The sequence below is a fragment of the Camelus ferus genome, chromosome 18 (genome assembly GCF_009834535.1).
Source record: "Camelus ferus isolate YT-003-E chromosome 18, BCGSAC_Cfer_1.0, whole genome shotgun sequence".
NCBI lineage: Eukaryota > Metazoa > Chordata > Mammalia > Artiodactyla > Camelidae > Camelus > Camelus ferus.
The window spans coordinates 771,754-780,452 of NC_045713.1; the positions used below are offsets into that span (position 1 = coordinate 771,754).

At 49.9% G+C, this 8,699-nt stretch overlaps 1 long non-coding RNA gene across 1 annotated transcript in view; it reads left to right on the forward strand.

Annotated features, from left to right (window-relative positions):
• The first annotated feature begins 4,621 nt into the window (after positions 1-4,621).
• The window catches only part of LOC116657406, a 20,348-nt gene continuing 16,270 nt past the window's right edge, over positions 4,622-8,699 (forward strand). Inside the window, exons 1-2 of the long non-coding RNA XR_004312487.1 lie at positions 4,622-4,635; positions 6,209-6,212. This is a non-coding gene — a long non-coding RNA (uncharacterized LOC116657406). The remainder of the gene's footprint in view (positions 4,636-6,208; positions 6,213-8,699) is intronic.

The window sequence follows — 8,699 nt, forward strand, 5'->3', positions numbered from 1 at the left end:
GAGGCCAGATCCCTGTCCGTCGCTCCAGGAGTAGTCTTTCTGCTGGGGGACAGGATCCTCACAAACACCTGTGTCTTTGTGGGACACTACCCTCTGACCATCTGGGAGGCAGGGTGCAGTTGTGGGAAATCGTGTTTCCATGAGCAGAGGGCCACCAAGTGGTGGGGGCACAGGAGGACTTGAGAATGAGTCCCACAGCCTTTCTGGAATCAAAAAACTAGCAAATGTGAAAAAGTGCATAATTTGTTTTATTGAACAGGCTGCTTATGTACGTTTGGAGGGCCAGGTTCAAGGACTCTGCATCCCTCCAGGACAATAGCCTCAAGAGAAGAACAGACAGAGCAGGAGGAGATCTGGGCTTTCTCCCAGGAATGAGGTGGAACAGGGATTTCTGCAGATTTGCAAGGAGTCCCCGACCACTGAGCACGGGGTTACAACTCCCACGTGACCCCTGTCGTGTTTGGCTTGGGCTCTGGGTCTGGCCTGATCATGTATTCTTCCAGCTGAGTTCCAGAAACTCAGAGGGTGGACTTAGAGGGGCTGCGTTTGGAAACCTAGTGAGGAGGTGGAGGGTCCTTTATATTGAGTCCCTTCAGCCTAATCACCGTAGCTGAAGCCCAACACCCCCCAGGCCCCCAGGGTGGCCGTGGAGGGAGAGCAAGCCTGGCAGGAGACCTAGGGGTCCCACTGCTGTGTCCCTCCCTTGTCTTCATTCCCTTTCACCACGGAAGGTGTGATTGTGTCGTGTCATGGTGGCCACCGCAGTGTCCCTCCCAGCAATCTCTCTTCTCCATCAGGTGGGGTTCCCACCCCCGCTCAGCCTTCTCTCTGCATGGATGCAGAAGGACCAGGCCCACCTGAAGTTCTAAGCTTGAGCAGTAAGGTGGAAACAAAGAAACCAATGGAAACAAAGAAGCAAGTGATTGTGGCAAAGCTCCCCACCACAGAGAAGCTGCCCTGAGTGGAAGGGAGGGTGTGAGCATGACCATTTGTTTCCTGTCTCCCATGCTCTTAGCTTTCTTATTGCAGACCTGCATGGTTACAACAAAATGATCTGCAAAACTGAAAATATTTCCTCTCTCGCTTTTACAGAAAAGGCTGGCCAGCCTCTGGTCCCGGTACCAGGCAAGTGATTGGAGTTCCTTTCCAGTTTGGAAACATCTGGGCAGGCCCAGGTTTGCAAAAGTCTTTAAGAGTAGTTACGGAGTTTTGCTTCTAAAATTCTTTACAGCTGTATATACTTCTGAGATGCGGTTGTGCTGTGTAATTCTGAGCCGGGATTTTCTCAAACTGTTTCTCACTTCTTATACCAGATATTCCTAAATTCCAAGGGGAATTGCATATTAAGGAAGGCATGGAATTTAGGAAAAGGATACAGATCTCATTTCCTTTTAAGCATCGATGTACCTGCATCACGGCAGTATTGGTTATGTGTTATTCATAGGGGAACTAAATAGTAACCAGATTAATAGAAAATAGGGGATTTTAGGTACACAGGTTCATCTTTTCAACATTTTTTGTAATGTTTGCAGTTTAAGATGACCATTCCTGAGAAACAGGCAGCCTCTTAGAATGAAATAGCATTTCCTCTGAATCATACTTAATTTTTATTTCGTAGAGAGCAGGAAGGGTAATCACACATCACACACTTGGGGACCTCAAAGATAAAATTTAACTTTCTGGAGCGCACTCCCCCGTCTCCCCCTGCTCTTTTCACTGTCCCATTCTCCCTGGAAGGCTCTTTCTTATCTTCTGCTCATGGCTCCAGTAACTCTTTCTTCCTCCTCGTCCCTCAGCTGGTAAGGTTACTTTTCTACTTTGAACAAGCCTACAAGCCAACAGAAGAGAAATTTCACAAGCAACTCCCAGCACATCCGCTCGCCTTCTGATGTCTGTGACCTCACTCTCTGTGCCCCACCTCTTATTACAAGTGACATCGAAAGCCAATTCCTCCAAAAGTCCCCGGGGCCCCTTCCCTCCCATCTTCTCTGGGTTGTCACTCCCAAAACCATCCTCTCTTTCACTACCTCATCTATTTTGTTCTCCTGCTAGTTGGCTCCCATCAGTATATAAACGTCCATCCTCTTAAAAGAAACAAACAGCACTCCTTGACCCTAATTCACCCCCACCAATTGCCACCCTGTGTCTTTGCAGAAAATATTTAAGGAGTTGTTTAAACTCACTGTCTGCATCTTCTCCTGAACCATCCCCTTTTACACCCACTCTGGCTTTTCCCCTGATCCCTCGCTCTATGGAAACTGCCCTGTCAAGGCCATCAGTGACCCCACGTTGCTAAATATAGTGGTCACTTTTCAGTCCTCATCATGCGTGGCCACTCGGCAGCATTTGACCCAGCTCTTCCATCCCTCCTCCTCCGTGTTCCTGCTTCACTCAACCTCTAGCCCATCGCTCTGTCTGCTTTTGGTCTACTGGCTGGTCCTTTGGCAATGTCTCCTCTTTTTTCCAAACATATACTGTGGGTGTGTCCCAGAGCTGGTTCCTAGGCCTCTCCTCTCTCTCTCTGCTATTCCTTTGGTGGAAGCAACCCAGCCTTGGAAATTGGCATGTCCATCAATTTCTCGATTTCTCCAAAAATCCCTGATTTGCCCTTTCCATCTGGACCTTTATCCCTGAGACTCACATTCTTTTTCTTTCATTCATCTTGGTTTCACATTCATACATATGTTCTACTATGTAATTACTTTTCCAAATTTTGAATCAGTACATATATATCATGTAAAATGCTCAAATCTGTATTATTTCCACTAAGATGCTTATTTTACCTGAGAACCATTTCTGCATTTCTGTATTTATGTGAATAAAGCAGATAGTATTTCTACAAGCCTCAAAGTGAAACAGTGTGTTTGTTTCGGGCTGTTATGTAACATGAAATAATGATACATCAACATAGTCCTTTTTCATTTATTTTTATGTAACACCGAGATGAGGTTTTTGCACTGAAAACTGGTTTTATTGAAATTTTACCTACATTATGGACAGTCAGTTTATGTGAAAGCCCTCATTTCTCCCCTTTTCTGATATATTTTCCATTTGGCTATATATAACATATACCTTGGCATGAAACAAAATTCCCAAATCATTCACATAATACAATTAATACATTTAAATTATATTTTTTAAATGTTAAAAAGAAAAAGAAAACAGACTCCTCTACCTATTAGGCATTTCTGTGGCAATATGTAATACACCCCTTAACCATGACATTGAAGAACTGAGCTGAAACCAGCCCCTTTCCACCTACTCAGCCCCACCTTGTCCCATACCCTGTGGATGGAGAGGACATCCCTCCCATTGTCCAGGTCCAGATGTTGGAACCATGTCCTTTCTCTCTCTTTCTCTTACACATACAGACAGAAAATCCAGCTTGTTAGAAAATTCTGGATACCCTGTCTTCATTAACCACCTGCTCCCTGCTCCCCGCCCTCCTAAGAGCCACCTTCAGCCCTTTCTGGACACCAATAGCCTCCTGTTTCCATCTTTGCTTTCCTACAATCTCTCATCCACACAGAGTCATAGGGAGCCTGTAAAAGCATACATTGAGGGGGTGGGTGCAGCTCAGTGGTAGGGCTCATGCTTAGCATACATGAGATCCTGGGTTCAATCCCCAGCACCTTCATTAAAATAAATAAATTACCTCCCCCAGAAAAACACAAACACAAAAGCATAAGTTGGACTACATCACCCCTCCCCTCAAAACTCACTAAACGGTTCACCATTTCATTAGGAGCCAAAGCCGTCACAAAGGCCTCAGGACCCGGCGTGCTCTGCCTCTCCACCCACACTCTCCCCCTCACTCTGGGGGCCTCTGGCTCCAGCTCTTCCTTCTTCCTCTGGATCTATTCTGCTTCAAGTTCATTAATCCGTGAGATCTGCCAGGATTGCCTTATTCCTTCCTGCCTGCCTCCCACCCCACCGCCATCACCCGAGTTTGCTCATATCACTCATTTTTTTTTAATTTTTCCAAGCTCTTGCTACCCTCAACATGCTGCCTGTTTCCTCTGCTAAAACTCTGAGCCCCCAGTGATGGGGAGTCGTGTCTATTTTGTTGACTGATAAAGCCCGAGAGCCTTGGGAACGGGTCTAGTTAGGAGATTCCCGAACGTAGTAGGAGCTTATACACATTTGCTGAATGAATGTAGATGCCCTGGTCCAATCCGATGGAGCACTTCTGTGTCCTGCTCAAAGAATAACTCTCCTTTCCACCTGAGAGGGGGTGACAACTTCCTTGGTGATCAAAGGCAAGAATTTCTTGCTTTATGCTGTTAACCTTAGGCGGGGAGACTGGGGGATCTTCATATATATTTTTAAATTTGGTTCACTCTGCAGTTTGTCTTTGGTCTCTGTATAATTTTGAGAAACTCTTTATAAGTGATCATTCTTCCATCAGATTGAACAGGGTCCAGGTGGAAGGACCAAGCCTGTCCCAACGGTCATCCTATGTGTCATGTCCTGGGACCCAGTGGATGCTCAGCTCGTAAGTGAACTGAAAGGAGTGAGTGAAGAGATGGGAGCATCTCCTTATTGTTGTGGCGGCTCTCTGTCCGATGTCTTGAGATTTGGGGAAGGGTTTACGAGTGCGGAGGGGAGATGTCAGGTCCTCTGTGCTCTTCCTGAGTGCCCTGGCCTTACCCATTCCCCCAGCCCCCTCTGGGCAGCCAAGCCGAGGAGCTGGGCCACCGGGGGTTGTGCTGATCAATAATCCACCTTCACCCCAAGTCTGGGGGATAGGTACACCTGGTTGTAGTACTCTGGAGTCAGGTCCTTGGAGGAATTCCTCACCGAACTATGTTTTGGACATTTTATTTTTCTCTATAACCTCCAGCTGAAGAAGAAGATTGTCTTCGACACATGAACGGTGAGGACGCCTACTCTCCCCTTGGAACCCAGGTGGGGCTGGCAGTCTGCTGTTTGTACAGCCGGTGGGTTCGTGTTGCTTTGGGCATCCCTGTGCCTGAATTCCTGCAGTACACTCGGTGGTAAGGACAGGGGTGCCTGGCAGGGAGGGAAGTGGGTCGGGAGACTGCACAGCTGGGGCGATGTTAACCTGGGGTGAGCGGGAGCCTGCTGATGCATGGCATCTCGGTGCAGGGAACTCTCCACACTCAGAGGGGTTCCCACTCCTGCAGGGGCCCTTTGATCAGGGTGTTGGGCGGTCAGGGGACCGCAGGGGTCCCATTGAGGATTAAGGTGCCTTCAGGCAATGGGAAATGAGGGGCCCAGCGGCACTTGAATTAACTGTGCACCCAAACCCAGCCCCCACCTTTTTCAGCCTGTTTCCTAATCTGCAAAACTGGAATGATATTAACCATCCCGCGGGGTGGTTGATGGGCTGGGACAGACTAGACAGTCAGGAGCTGGAATTCCTCTGTCCCCTGATTGTTTTCCTTCTTTCTGACTATTTGCTCTCACAAGCTCAGTCTCTCTGTCTCTCTCTCTTTCACTTCTAACTTTCTCTCATGCTCTGGTTTCATTTGATTTCCAACCACCGCCCCTCCCCCTCGCCAATCCCCAGATGAGTGAACTTGATTTCTGTGTGTCAGTTCCAAATTCCCAGGAACGATGCTCTGTCTCCCCCTGGATCTGTTGTCCAACCCATCAGTTGTGGCCAGAGGAGCGAGTCCCTCTGGGACCAGAGGAGGGTCTCCGCCCAGCCCCCCAGCCACAACTGTGGGAGCACATAGCTCTCCGAGGAGGAAGGTGCTGGCTGTGACCTTGAGTCAGTCAGTATGAATTTATGCCTCCTCTTGCCCCACCTTCATCCTCCTAAACAAAGATGAAAATTAAACACTCCCGGGATTTGTGTCATGGATCACTCAGGGTGGGGGCTAAGGGGGCTGGAATCTCTGCTGCATGTAAGGGGCTACAGTGAATCCCCAACGAGAGCCTGCAAAGGGAACACCACCGGCCCCACCCGGCACTTAGTGTGCTGAGTCTGCGTGATGTTGAGCTAGGCTTCTGACCACAGCTCAGGGGTCTGGTCTGACCAGTTAGCCTTTGAAACCAACCAGCTTTGGATTCCTCAATCCCTCCCTGAGGTTTTACCTGAACCACCAGCTTCTGTATCTCTGAAGTCAGGTGATGAGGACCCTTCACGTAAGCCGTTCGCACAGCCCTTTGCAGGCCTTTGTGCTGCGCGGTCTGCCCGGCGAGCTGACCGAGGTTGGTATTTTACTGATGTTAGAAATAGTCTGGTTTCCCGATGCACTGTTCCACTGAACAAGCAACAGAAGCCACTTCTCGCTGATAAAAGCAAAAAAGGGACTTAATGAAAAGATACTGGGAGGGTGTGTGGAGTGGCCAGGACTGGAGCCAACCCAGGAGCTGTAGGAGGTGTTAGGGAGCCCCAGGCACCAGGCCGGGCGGGGTGCTGCTGGGCCCCCTGCCACCCAAGAATGGACCCCCCCCTCCACCCGACCCTCCACCGCACTCACTTCAGGTTCACATCCCGGCAGGGCCAGGTCACACTGAAGCCACCAGCACACACCTCAGTGGGTGAGCTTTCCCCGTCTCAGCTGAGGGCGTGCCTGGTTTGGGGAGAGGCCCAGTTAGAGGAAGGCGGTTCCCCTACTGTTCCGAGTTAAGGTGCAAGTCAGTGCCCATCACTCAGGAGAGCCAGGCTGGTCGGACCTCATTGTGGTGACTAGGCCGTCTGAGTTCACTTATTACTTTCTATGTTTGAAGGCCCTGGAGGGAGCAAAAGTGCAGGTTCTAATACTTATTTTGTGTTTCCCACATACCAGGTGTGGTAAGCAAGCCACTTCAGACAAGGCCCAGAGCAACCACGTTAATAGGCCACGGAGCAAGTCATGCAGTCAGGCCTCTGTGGTCCCAAAACTCGTGTCCCCATTGGCTCCGTAGTTCCCAGTCGAAACTGGGGGGATTTATTGGGACTGTGTGCTCCTGTAGGGGCTGGGATGTGTGTGTTTAAATCCACATCTTCAGAAACTCGGCCAGAAAAACAGCCACTGATTGCACGGAGGCAGATGAATGGAGGCTTCCAGCCTCTGGTCCAGCTTGTGAGGAGCTCAGAAGTTGCTCCTTCTGTCCTGAAAACAACACCAGGGCTGAGGGAGCTTCAAACCCACTGCTCTTCTTAGATCCACAAGATAACTGAGGGGGAAAGCTGGTCCCAACCCAGAGACGCAGCCGGGCAGGCTTGGAGAGTCACAGCTCCCAGGGCAGAACCCGCTTTTGTAAGAACCCCGGGGAAAGGCAGATTTAACAGGTCCCTGAGGCCAGCGGGAGGCTCAGCATGGGGAAGTCTGAGTGTGACAACTCCAGGGGGCCAGTCAGAGGGGCCCCCTGCTCTTTTTCATGCATTTTACCTCCAGGACCGTACCCTGTCTCAGACTGAAAGTCAGAGAAGACTCCTAATGCTTCCGCCTGGGAAAGCAGAAAATAACTCTATTGAAATACACCCAGAACATTCTGTTTCACTGGGGAAGTTGTTTTTTATTTGTTTGTTTTTTTTAATGAGAAATTATTTTACCAAGTCCTAACCAACCTGGGGGAAGGGAAATACACTTCTGTGTCACCCAAATTGGGGGTGAGGGGAAAGAGACACAATTGTGAGAGGGTCAAGGCTCAGGGCACAGGCTCAATGAGAACTAATCACAGGACTACAGATGCCCTGCTCTGTCCAGCTCCACCAACCCCCTTACCTCCATGTCAGTAGGGCCCCTGTGCAATGACAGGAATAAAACTAAAAGAAAGTAATATGTCTCAGGAGTGTCTAGGGAAAACCCACAAAGCCAGCGGGGGAGATGAAAACAAGGACACACAGGCGGCTTTAGCCCCTCACACCAATAGCTGTAGCAAACTAACACAGCCCAGCCCCAGTAGATAAACAGAAAACCTCACAGAAGAAAGTATTTTATTTTGATTCTCTTGCTCATGTGCCTTCCATGGTGCATCCCTCGCCTAGACTTGAGTGGAAGCAAGTCCATCTCAAAGGGGCATAACTGAAGAGGAATGGCTTTTCCAGACTCTGAAGGGCAGAGAAAAGCACCAGCTGGGTTAGAGAAAGGTGAGGGGTGGGGGTAGGGGGTCGGGCTGCCTTCTTCCCCAACTACAGGAACCTTCCTGAGGCCAGCACAGTGGGAGGGAGGGCCCATGGGTTGAGAAGCAGCCAGACTTCTTCCTGAGAACTGATGGGATGACTCCAAGGGACCATTCAGGTGCCCAACATTGGTCCCTGAGGTGGGAGCCAGTCAGTCTGCCTCACGAGCCCAGGGACTGAGGTGGGCGCACAGCAGGCAGTACTTACTTGGTCAGATCCATTTCACATCCCCCAAGCCCTGTATAAAACATGAAGCGGGACGGCCTGGTGAGCACAGCTCTGCCCTCAAGACCAGTTTCAAACTCCTTTTCCCGGAAAACAGCATCTCTGAGCCCGTCCGGGTGACCTCACAGAGATCACCCTAGTGGCCCAGGCTAGTGACCGGGAACATGTACCTTCCTGCAGCCAACCCCAGACGTCAACTGATGCATCATATACTGGCAAAGATGTGAGAGTTCCTGGCATTGGTCTAAACAGCAGAGACTCTGCCACAGGCCAAGAGGTGGTGGTGGGACATGCAGGGGTGCAGGAGTGTAAGCAGTGCAAAGGTGTAAGTGGTGGCAGGGGTGCAGGGGCCTGTGGGAGGGCGCAGGCAGTTCAGGGGATGAGGGGGTGCAGG